Below are 21684 nucleotides of genomic sequence, written 5' to 3' on the forward strand. Positions count from 1 at the left end.
ACATGGATTATACAATACGTAATGAATTGTACACAAGAATTAACTTGCTTTTTTGTGTGGGTAATGAGATAGATCGATGTCTGACAATATCTTTTTTTTTTTTTTTTTTTTTTTTTGAGATGGAGTTTCACTCTTATTGCCCGGGCTGAAGTGCAATTGGTGCGATCTCGGTGCACTGCAACCTCTGCCTCCCAGATGCAAGCGATTCTCCTGCCTCAGCCTCCGACTAGCTGGGATTACAGGCATGTGCCACCACACCCAGCTAATTTTGTATTTTTAGTAGAGACTGGATTTCTCCATGTTGGTCAGGCTGGTCTCAAACTCTCTACCTCAGAGAAGGTGATCCGCCCACCTTGGCCTCCCAAAAGTGCTCGGATGGGATTACAGGCCTGAGCCATGTGCCCGGCCTAACAATATCTTATTTAAAAAAACAAAAAAAAACAAAAAACAAGAAAAAAAAAAAAAAAAAAACGAAAAACAACAACTAGGAGGCTGAGGCACGATCTCCTGAGTCCAGGAATTCGAGGTGGTAGAGAGCTATGCTTTTGCCGCTGCACTCCAGCCTGGAGCCTGGAAAATAAAATGAGATCCCACCTCTAGTCCTTTTAATTGTGAGCAGTTACATACCAGGATCCGTTGTCTAATAAAGCCATTTTTAGGGGTGGGGGAAGGAACATGTCATTTGAATTTTTTAAAAAAAGAAAAAGTGTGTGTGTAGGGGAATGGGTGTGTGTGTGGGTGTGTTTGTCTATTTGGAAGAGATCTAGAGTCAAACATAGAAAAGGAATGAAAATACTAGAGGAAAACATGATTTTTAAAAAAATCACAGGGGAGGGAAAGCTTTTTAAGGATGACAGGAAACTCTGAAGCCATAAATAACTAGTATGTTTGCATACATTAAGTAACAATAATAATAATAATAATAATAATGCAAAATAAGTCTAGGGAAAATCCTGAATTACATTAAAGGCAAATATCAAACTGGAAAATAATATATAAAATATTTACAGCTTATATCCAAGAAAAAGAGATAATGTTTTCAACAAAAGAAAAGCATAACATATTATAAGAAAAAGTACAGTACAAGAGAAACATGGTCTAAGAATGTGAATAGGCAGAAATACACACACTCAAATGTCTCTTATACCCAAACTAGCTTAATCTAACACTTATCAATACGCCTCATAAAAATGGAAAATAGAGACTTAAAAAATGTTACATTGCAGAGAAAAAAGTAATGGATAATGTACTGTATCAGTATGCATAACCTCAAAATTTGCTGATGGAAGCACACATTTTTAATCAGTTTGAAAATATCGATTAAAACTAATGCACCTAGATTTTGACCACAATTTCATTTCAGTGTATTCATACTTGCATATGTATATATGCGTATACTGTCATTTATACTACGTGCATGTATAACAAGGGTTTTCACTGCAACATTATATACTAGCAACCTAATTGTCAGACTTTAGGGAATTAGATACATAAATCAATCAAAAAACTGAATACTATGCAGTTATTAAAAATAATAAGGCCTTTCTATATATTCTGATGTCAAACTTTCCCCGAGACGTATTATTAAATTAGAAGGGAAAAATGACAAGGCAAGTGGAAACACAGTACTGGCATGTCTATGAAAAATTCATGTAATATTCCTGAAAGAACACACAAAAAGCTAATAATAATGTAGGGGACAGGGTATTGGGAGGAAAGATACTCACTTTTTATTATATACATTTCTTGTTTCTTTTGAATTGTGTGTCATATGCATATATTCTCTATTCCATACCTTAAATTTAAAAACTGAATAGTACTACTGAGAGGTTGGTGAGGACTAGAAAAAGAAAAATAATCTCATTCTATTCTGACATTCTTCACTAAGCCCTGATACTTAACATAGGTCTTTAGATGACTGCACCATAATTTTGGACCTGGTTTGAGATCTCTGCCTGGGAATCCCGGGTGCCTGAGTCTGTGGCTTTTGGCTCCTGAGTTTGCGATGAAAGCTGGTCTCTCTGAAAACACAGAGGACCTCTAGGGGGCAGTGTTTCCTAGAGCTATGGCCAGCTTTACAGTTTCAGTACTGGCTTCATTACCCTGATCTGATCACTGTACATTATATGTATCAGAATATCATTGTGTACCCCCTGCCTATGTAAAATTATTATTTGTCAATTTAAAAATAAAATTGAAAAAAATAAAAAATACTCTCCAAGAGTAACCTTTTTACTACTATTACTTTATGTATTGAATTTGATCCCTGTTATTACAGTAACTTTTCTGATTTTTTTGTGTTCATTCACTTATTTTTATTTAATTAATTAATTAATCTTGACTCTTCATCATTCAATTTGAATTTTGTGTCCATTCTTGCAGCCATGGAAGTTTTAAACCTCAGAGGTTTTAATTTCTCTTTTCCATCCTTTACTCCCCTTTATAGCTAGTTGGACTTTCCCTCCCTCCCTCTTTTTCCCCTCTGCTGGCTGATGCCTGTAATCCCTTGCCTGTTTTTTGCTTCCTCTTCATCTCTGGGCTCACTTTGTCATAGAGCAGAATGATGGTAAATAAACTCTTACTTAGGGTGAGGTTCCTAGCCATCAACATTTCCAGGAAACTGGCGGGGTGGGGCAATTGTCAGTAAGTATGCTCAAGACTCAGTCCTGTTACCAAGACATTCAAGAGAAGTGCATGAACAATTTAGCCTTCCTGAGATTTTAATTCATCTCAGTCCAACTCCCACTGTGTTTCTTAGCCCTATCATTTTGGTTGGAGAAACATTTCATAGTTTTGGTAGATTAGGTCCAAGTGACCTATATACTTTTCCCCAGTTGATGCTTTCAGTTTCTCCTAGTTAATATTATTCCTGTTTTACTTTTCATCTTGAATTAAATAAATTTCTTTTCTAAAGTCCTTATCTGGTCAATATTGTCCAATCAAATGCATAGGAATTAGACAATGAATATATGTATTTTATGTTTGTTGGTTAACTTAATTATTTATAATTTTTCACTCAACATATATTTAGCGAATATCTGCTAGAGCATTGCTAGTTAAATCAAGGTGATAAAAATGATCTAAATATGCAATTAATTATTTAAGCCTGACTCCTTTGTAAAATAGAAGTATGTCTTGTTCATTGTTTATCCATATTGCTTTTTTTTTTTTTTTTTTTTTTTTTTTTGAGACGGAGTCTCGCTCTGTAGCCCAGGCTGGAGTGCAGTGGCCGGATCTCAGCTCACTGAAAGCTCCGCCTCCCGGGTTCACGCCATTCTCCTGCCTCAGCCTCCCGAGTAGCTGGGACTACAGGCACCCGCCGCCTCGCCCGGCTAGTTTTTATTTTTTAGTAGAGACGGGGTTTCACCGGGTTAGCCAGGATGGTCTCGATCTCCTGACCTCGTGATCCGCCCGTCTCGGCCTCCCAAAGTGCTGGGATTACAGGCTTGAGCCACCGCGCCCGGCCCATATTGCATATTTTTTTAAACTGTTTATCTTCTATAAGTGTGTCTTAGGTCAGGTTTCCTGGAAACAGTTCATGAGATGAGGAATGACATGCAAGAGATTTGTTAAGGGAAGTGCTCATAGGAGACTGGCAGGGACTAAGGGAAGCAGGACGGAGCAGGGAAGGAAGCAAAACAAGGGTGTGAGCTCAGGCAAAGGCACTGAGAGGGTGGCTTCAGCCTGATCCTTCATAAGAGCTTTATGCCTCAGAGCTTCCCTATCCCTTGTAGCTTTGAGTCCACTGCACTGTCAGACATGGTCAAGCCCTGTCCCTAGAAAAGATAATTCCCAGACTGGTAGTGGCGTGGTATGGTATTTTAGTCTTGGATTTCTGACCTTGTACTCCACACAGTGACCTAGGACTGCTAAATATATATTTGTAAGAGAAATGAATGGAAAGTAAGTTAGTAGGGAATATCAAGGAGCTTAGACTCTAGTCAGAAGAAGATAATGAGGAGTGTGATGAAAGCGGAAAAAATAAATTGCTGCTGTAATTCAGAGGAAGAACTAAAGATGTGTAGTTCAGACCAAGTTGACCAAACTCATTGACCACTCCAAATAACACATTGCTGGGGCACAGAATAGTCATCACATATTAATTGGCAGAGACATTGGCAACTGCAGAATTACAATTTGTCTTTTTGCTAGTGTCTTTTTTAAAGGGATTTTTAAAAATCAGAGATACTTCTATTGGAGACGAAATGGAATTATAGTATGACCCATTATCTCTTTTTACTTAGAATAAATACAAATGACCCATTTTTATAAAGGTAGTTTACTCCATTAACCAAAACACCTCCATCAACATTTGGTGGTTTATCTGACTACCTTAAGATATTAATCTATATTGCCTGATACACATTTTTTTGGATTTTTAGATTTAAGAACAAGGTGACTGTACAAGTATTTATTTCCTTTCTGATAAGTAATCTGGAGAGATACCAGGGCCTGCAACTAAATAGTAGCATGTTTTTTAATCGATTTATCATTTCCAGGACTTAGTTTCCTCATTCATCTAAGGTGATTCCCTTTTACCTCACAGACTGGATTAGAACTTATAATTTGGACTCCGGTAGTGTTACACATTTTTAAACCAATGCCTGATCATGTTTAATTAAGAGATGAATAGATGGAAGATACTTCTGACAGACTGAACAGACACTCTCAAATGAAATCATGGAGGTGATGCCACTGCATGTCTACACCGCCTTGATAGAGGTATCTATCACTGGCTTCACCAGTAGTTTCTGTTTGGCCACTTCATCCAAGAAAGTCATAGTTGGAAAGATTGTCTAGTCAGACCCTTGAATTTTTCGCTTGAGACAATGGGAATATAGAGATGACAAGTTATGTGTCAGAGGACACAAAGTTAATGCAGGGAAGAACAGGAATTGTGTGTCAACTCTTAGACCTTGGCTCATTACCTTACGCAGGCTGCTCTCATGCAGAAGTGAAATATTTCTCTCCTGTAAGGTAAGATGGTCAGGAGCTTGTCTGCTTCAGTTCAATGTACTAAACTTTAACAAAACTAGCAAAATACTGCATGTTTAAAAAATGAGACTAGAAATACAGATTTGTCTAAAGCAAAAATATTAATGAGTGCTACAGTTAGCAATATTATTAAATGTTTCCCCCTTTCTTCATTGAATTGTAGTATTATAGCCCTTTAGGTATATTTGACAGTTATCTAGATCTAGTTTAAATCTAGGATAGTAACTAAAATATATAAACTGGACTTTGCCTTAGGGCCTCCACATAAGAGGGCATAAATATTTTAAATGTGTAATTGTTATTTTAATTATTTAAAGGAATATATACATTTTTGAAATGTTTACATTATATTGGCCTTCTTTCAGCACATACACTCTTTCAACTGAGCTTAACCTGTAACTAGCAATAGCATAGTGTGAATAATATCCATCTGGGAACCACATCGTACATTAGAAAATCTATATAATGGTATGCCAAAGTTGTTAGGTGTGGCTCTGTGGGACTTCTAAGCAAACAAAAGAGGAATTCACAGTGTATCATGGTTGCATGACATTGCTTGTTCGCTAACCTCTGTCTGGAATAAGGTTCCGCTATTCTAAATTTGTTCCTTCTTACTCATCATTCAAACCTAAGCTGCGGTGATTTCTTAATATGGCACCAAAAGTACAAACAATAATCACAACAGAAGTAGATAAATTGTACTAAATCAAAATTAAAAATGTTTGTGCTGCAAATGGGACCATCAAGAAAGTGAAGCAACACCTCAAGAATAGGAGAAAATATTTGCAAATCATATATCTGATCAGGAACTTGTATACAGAGTTCATAAAGAACTCTTACAACTCAATAGTAGAAAAGCAATGTAATTTAAGAATGGGCAAAGGATCTGAATAGACATTTCCCCAAAGAAAACATGCAAATATTCAATAAGTGCGTAAAATACATGTTCGACATCTTTAGTCATTAGGGAAATGCAAATTAAAACTCCAAGGAGATACCACTTTATATTCACTAAGATGCCTATGAACAAAAATAAGGTCAATAACAAGTGTTGAGGAATTGGAACCCTTATACATTGCCGGTAGTAATATAAAATGATGCAGCCACCTTGAAAAACTGTTTGAGAATTCCTCAAAAAGCTAAATATAGAGTTACAATATGACCCAGCAGTTTTACTCCTTAGTGTACACTTGAGAAATAAAAACATACCTTCACACAAAAACTTGTACACATAAATGTTCATACAACAGTGCTCATAATACCAAAAAGTGGAAACAACCCAAATATCCATCAGTTGATGAATAGATAAATAAAATGTGGCCCATCTATACAATGAAATGTTATCAGCAATAAAAATAAATTAACTAATAATGCATGCTGCAAGAAGGATGAACCTTGAAAACATTAATCTATGTAAAGAAAGTAGTCATAAAAGAAAACATTGTGCTTACTTCTGTTTATATAGAATGTCCAGAATCGGCGAATCCATGCATACATGAAGTAAATAGTGGTTGTTTAGGGGCTGGTGGCGTTGGGGAAAGAGTCAATGGCAAGAGATGATGAGTGAAAACTAATGTCTGCAGGGTTTCTTTTAGAGGGTACCAAAATGTTCTAAAATCTGATTTTGGTGATGGTTGCACAACCATGTGAATATATTGAACACTGAATTGTAAAACTCTAGATGGGTAGGTTGGATGGTATGAATGAAATCTCAATAGTGATTGCAGTGAAGCCATTAAAAAAATAAAAACCTGGGCGGGTACGGTGGCTCACGCCTGTAATCCTGCCACTTTGGGAGGCTGAGGCGGGTGGATCACAAGGTCAGGAGTTCAAGACCAGCCTGGCCAAGATGGTGAAACCCCGTCTCTACTAAAAATACCAAAAAAATTAGCTGGGCATGGTGGCGGGTGCCTGTAATCCCAGCTACTCGGGAGGCTGAGGCAGAGAATCGCTTGAACCTGGGAGGTGGAGGTTGCAGTGAGCTGAGATCGCGCCACTGCACTTTAACCTGGGTGACAGAGTGAGACTCCATTTCAAAAAATAAAATAAAATAAAATAAAATAAAAGCCTTACTCTTAGTATAGCCTCTAGAATAGTTTCTCTGAAACTCAATTTGAGCTCATTTTCCTTTCTTTTGGTTGCTTGTGCTTATATTTATGTTGGCATATAAATTCCTCATATGTCAATCTTTTCAACTAAACTCATAAAGTTCCTCATGATCAGAGACAAATTCTTCTTTATTATTACTATTGTTGTTTAAAAATCTTTGCCAGGGTCTGGCGTAGGTAGAATACAATGAACTTCACCGTATTATCCTTTACGTTCAAACAGGCTTTTGGTATTATTTCAAAAAATATTTAATATTAAAAGTGGCTATGGACAGGAAAAATCTCTCCCTAAATGTTTGAAAATAAATATAAATTTGAATAAGGCAAAGGTTCCACCTTGAAAGTGTGAATGATAATAAATTATAAGAGAAGACAATCAATATTTACATACAGAAAGGGACAAAATGTACCAGGCCATTAATATGATTTTATGAAGCAAAAATCAGATCAGCCTCATTTTACTTTCTTCTTACAAGGATCTTATAATTCCAAAAAAAAAAAAAAAAAAAAACCCTATGACTATTTTATCTTTCGTTAAAGCACCATTAAGCTTTTCAAACACTGTGAGTTTGCTCTGACTTTTCCTTGCCTCAGTATACTTGAGCAAAAGAGCTGGATTGAACCACTAAAATCTTGTTATTCAAATATTATCATATGGTTGTACTGAAATATTCCACTGTCATCCTGGTTTCATTAATAATATCAGAATATAATTTGACATGAATTTTGAAGACGGCTTTAAGTAACAATTATGAGTTGATTTTGTGTTCAAAATTATGCTTGAGAAAAATAGAAAGTCCCTTACCTCAGTGATTTGCAAGATTTTTTTAAACTGAACTCTTTCTTCAACCAAAATCTTATTAAAAATCTAGCGTATAAGTCAGAAGAACAGAGATGTTCTGCTTATCAGGGAATAAAAAGGGGGTCAAGAGACCCAACCCATGGCCACCATCATCTCCTGGGATACCTCCAAAGATTGCTTCAGGCTCCTTAGAGTAAAAAATCACTGCCTTAGTTGAGTAGAAAGTAGGCCTATGCATTTCCCTGCATCTGAGGAGTTGTATTTTTTTATAGTAACCAATTACTTTCAGCTAAGCTAATTTAATGGCATTTCGCTAACTGATTAGCAAACACCTACATCATATGTATATTGTTCTTTAGATTTTTTAAAAATAGAAAGGTGTTAATAGGTTAACCGCGTGAAAACACACTGGTGTGATGAAAATAGCTATGGAATGAGTTGCATGAAATTTGTTACCAGTAATATTTAAAGTGTCAATTTTTGCAAATAGTTTCCTTGAAATAAAAACCTGAAGATATTTCTATAGTCGAATTATTTGTATTCCCTTTTCTTCTTCATTAAAAGCCCAATTGGAGTATGGGAAAAGAGTGGAGTAATAGCTGATATGGGGATTGCTTCTAACCCTGGATGTGAGTTTCAGAGTGGGTGAAGGGAGTGAACAGATCCATCCTGGAAGGGCAGAGGATAGATGAGAACCTTTCCTTCCCTTCCTCTTTCAACTCCCCCTCCCATCTCCTTCTTCTTCTCTTGACCATGATTTTAATCTCTATTTCTATCTTGTTCTCTCTCCTTTCTTCTGGTGTGACATACCTGATATCAGAGATAGCTTGGCCATTCACCCACAATGAAACCTTCAGTAAGACCTTTAGCTTTGACTTCAGTTTCTTCATTTGTGCAATAGGGATAATCATGATGCCTCCCTCATGGGGTTGTGTGATGATAAGTGAGGCAGCCCGTCGAAAGCACCTGGCAAAGTACCTTGCATGTAGTTAGGTCCCAGTGAAATTAACAATTACTCTTTCATTAGTTGTTTCCTTTCCCTCTGTCTTCCCTTAAATTTCATTTTAATACTTAATGTGTTGTATTTCTTATTTATACTTAACTAAAGAAAAAAAATGCTAAGCATTTTCATTTGACTTTTTCAAGGTTTTGGTTTGAGGATACTTTCATGAAATAGCATGTAAAGGAAAAGCAAAACATTGTTTATGCATATCTAGAGTGTCAAAACTGGGGTGTACACAATAGTAAACTATCTACTAAAAAGTGATTTTCAGCATACTGTGACTTACCAAGAGTGAAGTCCTAGATTAAAACAGTTTTTCTGGAAGTTGGTCACCACAATTGAGAAAGAAAATTATTTTAGAAACCCAGAAGAAAGTAAGGAATGAATATTTGACATTTGAGAAATTGTTTATAAACAAAATTTTACTGATAAAATCATTTATACAATTTTAAAGTGTTTTATCTATTTTCTAACATTATTGATGTTGTATGTCTAAAGGGAGAAAAGAATAGTCTCTGTAACTTAAGTGACTTGTTATAGATCAGGAGGTGCAGAGCCAGCCACAGGAATGGGACTGGAACTCTGACTTTTATCATTTCTACTGCTGTTTGATGACTCCTTTCCAGGGCAATGAGTGCTCCCAGCATCTTTCAATTCAGTCTGCTTTTCCCCAGGGTTCTACTTATATGCATTTCTCATTCTCTGCTACAGAGTGAACATTTGCAAAAGAGCGTGGAACCACATTTTAGACTTTTACATTTCAACTTTATTTTTATCCTTTTCAAAAAGAAAAAACACACACAAACTTTTAGTTGGCCAACAGACTTGCTCACACTGTACTTCTGTAGGTTTTTTCTGTTCAAAATTAGTTGTGGGGAAATAGGACACAATTGCATTAGAGATTTTCAACTAATTGTGTTTAAAATATTAAAAATAAAGAGAAAGAATTCGAAGGTGAAGCTGTTGCTAGTATTGGAGTAGCACTACTGCAAAGGCAGGCAGAGCTAAGACTTTGGGGGCAGGAAAGGATTGGGGTGCAGATACGGAGGTTTGGGAGAGTTTTTAAGTTCCTCTCTCTGATAATAAGACACTAAAACCTTGCATTGGCTACTGTCAGAGCATATGCATTCAAGACTAAAGTTAGTAATCCCACACAGGAAAGAAAATGGCAAACAGACAGAAGAGGAGGAGTAACTTCCTTTTAACTTTCCCTGGAAAGCTTCTAGGGACAGCTTCAATCCTGCTAAGTATAGATTTTCCCTGCAGGATTGCGGTTAGAGGAAATCACGTGAGTAAACAAGCCTCTTTTGTTTTGAAAGTCAAATCAAGACATATATTTCTAGGTCTTTCTATTATTTTGAGAGCATATTCACACGTGTGCTCACGTGCCCACACACACACGCATAACAGTGCACGCTTACATGCAGCCTATTCCAAGCATAAATTAAAATGTATTTGTAGTTTTCTTACAGATTATCACTCTCCTATAAAATATTTAAGAAGTTTTTGTATTTTTCCGTCACTATATTTTGTCCTACAAACACTGTAAAAGAGCTTCTTCCCATCACCCTTCTCATCTCATGCCACCTTGTCAATTGAGCCACACATAAACCAAGAAGAGATGTAAAGTGGTATTACCATTCCTTTTCCCCATTAACATTAATCTATATGTTTTAAATATATTTGGGTCTTTTTATTGTATGTTCTTCTGTTAAATCATAGCAACTGAAACTACTTTCTGAGTTCTCACATGGCAGATACAAATATTACCCACATGAATGTTAATGCTTCTCTTCTCAGTTATGCCACTTCAAGATGACTGGCAGTCTCTAGTTTATGGAACCACTTGATCCTGTCCTATTAGGCACAATCAGGATTGCACATACATGCAGTAGAAAATTCTGGTACTCTGGAAAGTAAGTAGAAAAAAAAATCACTACCTTTTTTGGAGCACAAATAACAGTGTTTAAGTGTCTGATATTGTTTAATGGAAAAATCCATGGTACAGTTCAAACTAAATGAAATAATGATGTAAGTTAGGGTGCTCCTTCAAACAGCATCTTAAGTAGATATTATGTACTTCTGAGTTCAACCCCACAGCAGCCATGCAGCCTCAGAGCTTGTTATGGAATTTCATATTCTTTTAATGGAAATGGCTCCACGCTGTGATTTCACTTTTCCAACTGTGGCAGTAATAGTTAGTAATCAAGTCATAATGTAATAATCACAACTACAGGGAAATGCTGGCTGATGTAATGGGCTGCAAGGGGAAAAAATATTGGTGTTTTTCCAGACTTTATTTCATCAGTCTTTTTTGTCACATGTTGAAAGAATCTAAGTGTATAGATGAAAACAGCCCCTCAAAGGTGCCTTACACAGAGGATGCTATATCACTTGCTTATTTCTACTGAATTTTTCTCATCTCAGTACTCACAAAGATGTCATAAACTTGAAATTTTTATGTTAAAAATCTGAAAAAAAACATTATGCTCTGAGTAAGAGCCTAGAACTTTCCTAATTCTAGAGTCTGTCATATACTTTACTGATACTTTAATGAAGCAAGGATCAACAAAGCATATTTATGTTGTATAGCTTGCAATTACTTGAATTTTTTCAAAATCTGATTATTTTTGATGTTTCAGGAAATTTCATAAACAATGCTACTTGCTGGTTAGAATGAGTTATTACTGCTGCTTCTTTGATTAATGATGGTCTCCTAAATTTTCAATGAAGACACAAAGTCCTCTAATTTAGAAATACAAATTATACACTTATTCTATGAAAACTATCTTGTCTAGTATTTTTACTTTTGGATAAGGAAACCGGTACCTGAGAAAGTAACTGACTTTATGTTCTTCACATACAGAATGGTATGAATGAATATAGTTAATGATGATAATGGATCATTTCGAAGGGCCTATAGCTTCCCTTTTATAAGAACACATATATGACATAGCTTCACCAAAGAAAATGTTTAGGGAAGGGCCCATGAAGTCCTACTACATATAGTACTAGGCGATGATCTTAAGGATGACAGAATATTTTCCTAAACTATATCCCTCAACTAACCTTAACTATTGTACTTAATTGCCAAGTCCTACCATTGGAGGCTTCCTCAATCTACAGAGATTTTTTTTCTCCTCCTCAGTTTTACCCAGGTATTAACAAGTAGGACTTAGCTCACAGTTAGCCTTACTTCACCGTACTCTGTGAAAACTTTATAATCCCAAAAGTGTTAATATGTTTACAGAAAAATTAAAGCGTATTTATTTAATTCATATTTTGGTATGACTCTATTGCATATGGCAGCATGTATCCTTTAACACTGATTTCCATTAACATTGCCAATAATTTATCTACTCCTAGAACTCATGCTTCATTAATGCCAAGAAAACAGTTTATCTGCTCATAGAGTTCATGCTTCATGAGTGCCAAGAGTGTTTTGGACATAGTTTGGAGTTGAGTTATCATAGTATCATCAGATCATCACAGGGTAGACATAACTGTGCAACCCAAGGTGCATCTGTGTTTCTAAAGGATACATAATTATAAGGTTTTGGCACCAAAGAGGTCAAAATTACATCTAGACATACGACAGTAAAACACTTCAAGTTTTCAGAAATGGAGGGTTTAGAAGCATTTGCCACCTTGCTTTCTCGTTATTATAGGATTTCAAGATGGAATGTGTCTGAATTCTAGTCCTGACTATTGTTTGTATTCCTGCCTTTTCTGTTTTTTAAATATTTGATAGAATCCAGCCATTTGTTCTTTTAGTATCATTCTTTTTAAAATAAATTTTTGAAAATTATTTTTATAATGAAGTTGCCTGTATATAAAAAGGAAATAAGGACCGGGCGCAGTGGCTCACACCTGTAATACTAGCATTTTGGGAGGCTGAGGCGGGTGGATCACCTGAGGTCAGGAGTTCAAGATCATCCTGGCCAACATGGTGAAACCCCATCTCTACTAAAAATACAAAAAAATTAGCCAGGCGAAGGGGCGCACGCCTGTAATCCCAGCTACTCAGGAGACTGAGGCAGGAGAATCGCTTGAACCCGGGAGGCGGAGGTTGCAGTGAGCCAAGATGGCGCCATTACACCCCAGCCTGGGCAACAAAAGCGAAACTCCGTCTCAAAAAAAAAAAAAAAGAAGAAAACGAAGTTAGATGTTTTGAGGTTGCATAAGTAGGTTGTAGCCTTTGTCCTATTGTGTTAGGTACTTAAGCTCATAAGCAAAATAATGTTTAAAACTCAAGGGAAGGGCAGAAAGAACGTTGCTCAATACTACCAATAAATGTTTGTTAATCAAACCATAACATTTTGACCCTAATGTTGAGCACCTAGAAAGTATATCTTTGACGTACTAAAGAACTTGAAATTATTTTAAGTGCTTTACATTTTGTTCAGAAAAATAAATCAAATTATTAATCATTTATATCATTCATAATGAGTAATACCAGTAAAAATAACACGAAGCCAACAGTGGACAAAATTTAAGTTCAAAAATTGTAGAAGAAAAAAACAATTGGCCGGGCGCGGTGGCTCAAGCCTGTAATCCCAGCACTTTCGGAGGCGGAGACGGGCGGATCACAAGGTCAGGAGATAGAGACCATCCTGGCTAACACGGTGAAACCTCGTCTCTACTAAAAAAAATACCAAAAAAAAAAAAAAAAAAAAAAAAAAAAACCTAACTGGGCGAAGTGGCAAGCGCGTGTAGTCCCAGCTACTTGTGAGGCTGAGGCAGGAGAATGGCGTAAACTCGGGAGGCGGATCTTGCAGTGAGCTGAGACCCGGCCACTGCACTCCAGCCTGGGCGACAGAGCAAGACTCCGTCTCAAAAAAAAAAAAAAAAAAAAAAAGAGAAAAACAATTGAGAGAAGATTGTGTTTTCTATGGGATTTTCAAAATGGCATGTGTGTGTTCATTAGAAGTAACCTATAAAAACAGATATTATTCAGATATGCATACACTTAAAACATTATTTCCAGAAAATAATTGAAAAATTAAATTATTGTGACAAATTTTCTATTTGCCATTTGTGACATGAGAAATTAGGAATCAATAGTCACAGTGACCAGAAAAGAAAAAAAAAAAAGACGTAAGTAACAATTAAAAATTGGATATGGACAAAATTAAATCAATGAGTCAAATTGTTTATATCATTAACATTAGTTATGATGGATACAAATGAAAATATTCAACAAAATGAATTTTAATGGAATTTAAAATCATTTCATTTCCTTCCCAAGTGATTAAATTGGCTTTGTGATCTTAATTTTAAAGACTTTTTTTTCACTTAAAATATTTCCACATTCATATAATTATGATTAAAAACTGTGTATTTACCAAAAAAAGATCATATTTTGAGATCACAGTGGATAGGTCAAAATAGCTTTTACTGTGTCATTTCCCTACCCCACGTTTGTGTCTATAGAGATGGTTAGATTCTTAACAAGGACAGTGTTACCAGGTACTTCATGTAATCATCCCTTTTTAATCCTCAGAATAAACTCATCAATTCATTCAACAAATGTTTAGTGATTACCATTACTATGTAAGCCACTATATCCAAAGTTAGATATATAGACAAAAATAAGACAGACATGGTTTCTGACTTCAGAGAACAGGAAAATTAGGAGTTAGTGTTCTAAGTGTTCTCAATGGGGTTGTTCTGGATAACATGAAGGCAGAGCATCTCTCCTAGACTTTGAGATTCCAAAAAGGCTATCCATAGAGAGTGAAGTTGAAAGGTGAATAATTAATCAAATTAGAGTGGAAGTGTTAGAGAAGAGTAGGAGCAGAAGATTAGCACCTCAGGCAGAGAAAATTACTTGTTCAGAAGCTAGATGGTAAGAGCTTGACACCTTCAGAGAACCAGAAATTGGTCACTATAAGAGGGGAAAATGTAATTCCAGAGACTGAAGCGATTACAGGGAACAGATCCTGAAGAGCTGAGGAAAATCTACATAAGGACTTTGGAGTTGAGTCCTCTCTGAAATACTTTAATTATGATATTGACAGAATCAGATTTTAATTTCAGAAAGATTATTCTGGCTACATACTAAAGAATGGATGAGCATGAGGAGGCAGGGAATAGTGGCAAGATGAAAGGGAAGGAGACCAAGTAGAAGACTCATAGTTACTTTGGTCAGATATAATGGTGGCCTGACCAGGGTAGCGGCAGTGGAGATGAACTTGTCTGAGACTTATTTTAGAAGTATAGCCTATGGGATTTAGTGATTGAGTATATGTAGGGAGTGAAGGACTAGACCAAATTAAGTAAATCTGGGGTTTCTAATTTGAACACTGGGTAGACGGAGGACAGGTGAGTAGAGATAATATGACAATAAATGTTCTGGAGTAAAGAATGGGCTTGGGAGTTAGGCAGACCTGGGTTTGGGTTCCAGTTTTATCCCTGCAATAATCTGGGCTACTTAGTCTATTTAAACTACATCTGTCTGTCCACCTATACATTGAAGATAAGAGGTACCTCCCTATTTGGCTGTGAGGATTAAATGAGGTAACATATAAAGATTATATGACATATAAAGATTATATGACCTCATTTAATCCTAGACCCATGCCTTGCTCATAGTGTTTGCAATTAATAGCATTAGTTGTAATAACAGTTGTAAAGATTTGTGGAGGCTAGAGATTATGATTTCCGTATATCTTACATTGTAGGCATTGTGATTTGTGATTTGGTTTTTAAAGGTCTGAAGAGTGCTTGATTGGAAAATTTTAAACTTCTGTGTTATTGGAACTTGGGCACATTAGTTTAGTTGGTATTAACATGGAAGACCTCTAACGTGAGATAAGATTATAGTAATGTCACCACCCCTCACGGTGTAGTTGTGATTTCTCTAGGAGTTTTCAGATTTGGCTGCTCAGTTTTTAAATAAAATAATTTTATCCTATGATAAGCTAATCAGTTAAAAAAAATGCAACTCCCAAAACAAAGTTAAACACTGGCTTCCACAATAATGTCAGGTTTATGACATTACATTTAAGGTCTTCTCCATGAGCTTAAAAGCAAATAAGATAGTAGAATACTCAAACTACCATCAATAGAAAATAGACCAACCAATGAAAACTCTCTAGAATGTTTTTTATATGGATATTTAAAATATGAACTTTGCTATCATGGAGAGACATATGATATTAAATCGTGATTAACTTTATAACACAGGGAGTGATGTGCTAGAGCCGTCTCTTAATGGCCTGTGAAAGATTATTCTTAAACACAATGACTATTACAAATTAAATTACATGGTGTTACAATTAAATATATTAAAACCAAATGTAATACATATTCAAAACTAATCACTTCATAATTCTTTTACTCTATTACCAATGCTCTTGAAATTATTTATGTCTACTGAATCCATACGATGGAAATGCTCTGTAATGATGTACTGTGCATCTCTTCCTAACTCTGCATTCAATGCCATTATAGTGGTAATTTGAAAACTGTCCTGTTGAGAATATTTCATCATAGAAATTGGCAAATGCTACAAATCAAAGCTTTTTGTTTTACTTGGTGTGATTTGTTTACAGAGCTAGTTGTTAAACATTTACCAGCATAACACTGAACATAGGTACCTTCTTACAGCAACATTAAAAAATAAAATCATGTTCTCACTCATAAGTGGGAGTGGAACGATGAAAACACATCGACACAGGGAGGGGAACATCACATGCCAGGGCCTGTCTGGGGGATGGGAGGCTAGGGGTAGAATAGCATTAGAAGAAATATCTAATGTAGATGACAAGTTGATGGGTGCAGCAAGTGACTATGGCACATGTATACCCGTGTAGCAAACCTGCACATTCTGCATATGTATTCCACAATAAAAATAAAATAAAATAAAAATAAAATCATAAAATTTTTAGAGAAAAAAATCACAAATATTTTTCAAAGTTAAAGTGAAAGATATTGACTAGAGTCAATGCAATGAAAAGCCCTAATTACTAAGAAAGTATTTTAAATTATTTGACACTTCCTTAGAAGGTAAGACTTGGAAGTAGAAAACTTAGTTCAGCCCTAGACTGTAGATAAGGCTTAGAGTACATTGGATGTTGAAAGTCTTCTTTAAAAGTATCCTCTTTGGGTAATGCCATAGAAGACCAAATTTACTGTGTTGCAAAAATATGCTTTAAGAAATGGTTGAAAAATTAAAGTCAACCCAATATTTTTAGCCTACCTGGAGGAAATACTTATGAATTTTAGTAGTTTTGCTCTTTTATAATTTTTTGTTTCTTATCTTTTACTGATGATGTCTATAGTGATATGATCCATTTGCCAAAGATTTTAGAGCAGAAAAACTCATGAAGAAATTTTCAGTAGTATGTGATTTATTAGTGAGTTCATTATAGATGGGTTTCAGAAGTACAAATACAGGACAGATTTCAAAACTAATGCCTCTCTGCTTCTTGAAAACAATTGCAGTTATTAAATTATTACACAAGGACACGCTGACTTAAATAGCCTTAATTTTCTTCATGGGTTTGAGAAATGGTAATGGGGTAAATTCTGTGATTAAAAAAGTGGTTTGAATATCATCATTTTAGTGAAACCTGTTACATAACGGAACATGACTTTGAAAGCTTGTACTGCTCCACAGATGGAAGCGTGGTCACAGGTTGGTGCTTGTTGGGGTTTTCGAACTTAGAGTTGAATTGTTATTTTTGGTAAAATTAATAAATTAATTTTTCATCTTGATATAAAGAATAGCAAAAAATGTTGACTTACAAGTGAGTATTTGTCAAGGCAAATCATCTTCTGACAACTGCAAGGCAAATGTGATGCTTTTGCTATTCAGATGTGATCACCACCATGAAATGAAGCCTGAGAGTTGGCCTAAGAAAATCCAATGCAGATTAATCTATTGGAACTTTCTAGCTCTTTGCATGTATGACAATCACAGTAATGGTCATAAAATAAAGAATATCATCAGTTGTCCTACCCTATAATAGGGATATAAATATAATAAAATTAAATATAATAAAAATGTCCTACCCTCATTTTTTAATGAGGACTCCACTGAAACACTAAAAAACTAGTAGTAGATCAAAGACTTTTCTGATTCAAAAGATAATCCTTCAGCCAGAAAATATAAATCACACATTTTCTAAGAGAAGCTTGAAAAATATTGCTTCATATTACTCTATAGTTGTGTCCTGAATACTTTTCTTAGGTGATGAGATCATAAGGCTTTTGGGGATGGGGGATGGGTGGCGGTGGTGGGGGCGGTGGAAACAAAGTAACAATTTATAATTTGAATCCACATACCTAAGTAAATCTAGGTTCTTAAGATTGTGAGACATGAAACATAAAGGAGGAATTTCCAATTTATTGACCCAACTATGCAGTGCCAGATTGAACTTAGAAAACTTAAAGTCATAGCATCTTAGAAACTGGATGTCACCAGGACAATACAGCCAGACTGGCAGGCAGGCAAAGGCAAGAATTACCCTGCTAAATTTGCCTTTGTCCAGGATCTACCCCACAGCCTGATAGGCCCTAAAACTCAAACTTTGCAATGAACTAGGGAGGCTGACTCATGCTGAAAAAACTCACGATAATTTTAAGTTTATAAGCAGAATGATGATTAATTTATGTATTATGATCCATTTACCTGCCGAAGAGGTAGTATCATTCTTTGGCTATGACTTTTTTTCCTTGCTAGAAAGCTGTAAGGAAAGCCAAATTTTAATAAAGAGAGATAGATATAGGATTCGCATATAATGATATTAAGCTTTGAAATCTATTCTCTTCATCTCCATGAAAGTGAAGTCCAAGACACCAGGGCCTGTCAGGCCAAATATTATGAACTTTTGGTCTTAACTTTCCTGTTCTGTATTTGAATAAGGTCTGCCATCTTTGTCTTTTGACTGTACTTTGCTCAAAACTTTCCCTATTGAACTTCTGTTCTTCAGTTTGATGGCCTAGGTGGTGTTGCCCAAGCAAATTCATGGAGCAAGAGAGAAAAACATCAGAATTTCCATTGGTGCCTATTTGCATCATTTTTCTATTTTATATATATTTTACAATGCACATACTATTTTATAGTAACATCAAACAGTGTATAATGTAAATTTTGTGTCAGTCACTGATCTAAGGGCTTTAAACACATTCGATATTTGGGATAGCCTTGCGAGAAAAATACAAATAAAGCCAAGATTAAGTCATGTTAACTCATCGAGAATGGAGGAGCTGAAAATTCAAAACCAGGTTGTCTGACTTGAAATTCCATGCTTTTAACCACTACACCATTCCCACAATGGTCTCTAAGTATAATCCATAGATGAATGAATACACACATATTTGTGAACAATATGTATTGATAGGGTTATATAGGTGAATCCATTTGTCAGCCTTAGCCTGTTTTCTGATTTGAAAAACTCTTTTGCATGTCTGAGTGTCAGCTCTCTGATCTGCTTGTCGTAGCCTGCTTTTGTAGTTGAAATGTCTGTGGGTAATCACAGCTCTCTGTTTACAGCCACTACTGTGTGTCTGGATTCTGGAAGTGACCACCTGGCATCACCTTTATAATCTTAAGATCACTCCAGCAACATTTAGTGTCACTACAGACTTAATGAGTGTTGCTTTCTTTATAACTAATTCAAAGACCATTGAGTTCCCTACTCTCCCTGTTTACTGTGCAAAAAATTATCTGCAGATTATACAGTATAGTGCACTATTTCCTAGGTTGCTGGTTTAGTTTACTCTCATTTATCTCCATCACACAGGTGGGCTCATAAGACAAGGAGGCCCTCATTTAAGGAAAAGGGTTAGTTTCTTTCATCTGGGCACGGTGAGCACCCAGACGCTTAAACATATGCAACAGACCAAGAGTAATTCAGAAAATAGCATCAAGTGTAAAGAGGAAAAACCTTTTTTGAAGTGAGATTTCTTCCTAAAGGTATTTTTACTGCTGTACTTGGCATCTTGTTAATAAAAATATTACTTAGGCTATTTCAGTTCTAGTCTTCATACTTGTGTAATGTAGCACTGTGACTTAGGCCATCTGCTTTAACATCTTATGATATACCATTCTTTGCTGCTTTTAGCAGATGAATCTTTCAAACAACAGCTTATAAAATTTGATCCTTACTTATTGCATCACCTTTTTCCTTGTTAAAATCTTCTGGATATCCAAGATCTAATTGCACATTTCACTCTTGACCATGTGCTTGAGATGGAAACGGGATAATTAGTAAACGGAGATCATGCAGTCGTAAGATTCTAGCTAAATGCCAATTTATGTTCCAATTTGACTTTTTGTTTTGTTTTGTTTTAAATCTGAAGCCAAAGGTACCCTGAAAATGTAGGTTTGCTTGGGGAGTCAATTCAGTGACATCCAGTATCAGCTCTCAGTTTACAATGTGTTCAGACCCAGTCCATTCCCGTCAAATGTATGTTCAGAGAACTCTAAGAAGAAAGATGCTGATCTAAATGTTACAAGTACTATATAGACAAAAATTGTATTTTTTCAGTGTGGGTGTTGTCTATGCTGTTCAGTTTTTTCCTTTACTTATCTTTGTAATTTTTTTCTATAATGTTTCTAAACCTTTAAAATTATACTCTGGGTACTGAGAGGAGAACAGGTACATTATAGAAACATTTTAAACAGCCTGAAGAACATGATATTGAGGAGACATCAAAAATGTACTGCTAGTTATAAATAAGACTATTTATTGTTTTTGATGGATTTGTCCTTCCTAACGATGTTTTTCCAAACCCTCTGAACCCTCTTAAGCCTACACAGCTTTCATTGTCATTGCTATGTGATATGACATTGAGGTAATTTGCTTTTGCTCAACTTTTATGCCATTCTTGTCCATATTATTAACTCAGTGGGCTAGAATGCTAACAACTTTAAATAGCCCATTTGTTGTCATAGTAACTGATATTAAAGCCAAATAAAATCTGTCTCTTGGATTCCACATTTAAATCTTTGCTGGTAGTTGCATTCTTTAGTAATGCTATGGACTGACCATAGTACAAGGTACTGTGTACAAAGGGGATACATATTACAAAGCCACCCTGAAAATGTAGGTTTGCTTGAGGAGTCAATGCAGTGACATCCAGTATCAGCTCTCAGTTTACAGTGTGTTCAGATCCAGTCCATTCCTGTCAAATATATGTTCAGAGAACTCTAAGAAGGATGCTGATCTAAATGTTACAGGTAATATATAGACAAAAATTGTATTTTTTCACTATGGGTGCTGTCTATGCTGTTCAGTTTTTCTCCTTTACTTATCTTTGTAATTTTTTCTGTAATGTTTCTAAACCTTTAAAAATTACACTCTGGGTACTGAGAGGAGAACAGGTACATTATAGAAAGTCTTTCAAGAGAGACACCTTCTGGGCACATCTTATTATCAGCGCTGTGTCTTAGGTGACTTCTGCGTCCTTTAGAGGCTCAGTAAAGATTCCACCTCCTGCTTAAAGCTTGACTGTCGTCTTTTACTTCTCTTATGTCACTTTTTTTCCCCAAAATATATGCACTGCATTGAGCACACAAAATTTGATTATAGTGCTAGGGAATCTCAGAGAGAAAGCTGTCTATATACAAAAAACAAAACAAGTTAAATTTCCCTCATCTCACATATTAATTCATCTTGCATCAATTCAAAGATTCATTGCTCTCATCTGGACTTTGTACTCATTTTCTCCAGGCAGGTCAGTTTTTCACATATTCTTATATTTTGGGCCATGCTATCCTTTTTCTCCTCCTCTAAATTACCATTTTTCCATCTAGCACCATTTGA

The 21684-nt window shown here is 35.7% G+C and overlaps 1 protein-coding gene and 1 long non-coding RNA gene across 6 annotated transcripts in view; one reads left to right on the forward strand and one right to left on the reverse strand.

Moving 5' to 3' along the window:
- LOC105481879 (MAM domain containing glycosylphosphatidylinositol anchor 2) overlaps positions 1–21684 on the forward strand; it is an 859970-nt gene that overhangs the window by 415429 nt on the left and 422857 nt on the right. The window lies entirely within an intron of this gene.
- The window catches only part of LOC139364298 (uncharacterized), a 29433-nt gene that overhangs the window by 595 nt on the left and 7154 nt on the right, over positions 1–21684 (reverse strand). The window lies entirely within an intron of this gene.

Source organism: Macaca nemestrina, chromosome 7 (assembly GCF_043159975.1).
Source record: "Macaca nemestrina isolate mMacNem1 chromosome 7, mMacNem.hap1, whole genome shotgun sequence".
NCBI lineage: Eukaryota > Metazoa > Chordata > Mammalia > Primates > Cercopithecidae > Macaca > Macaca nemestrina.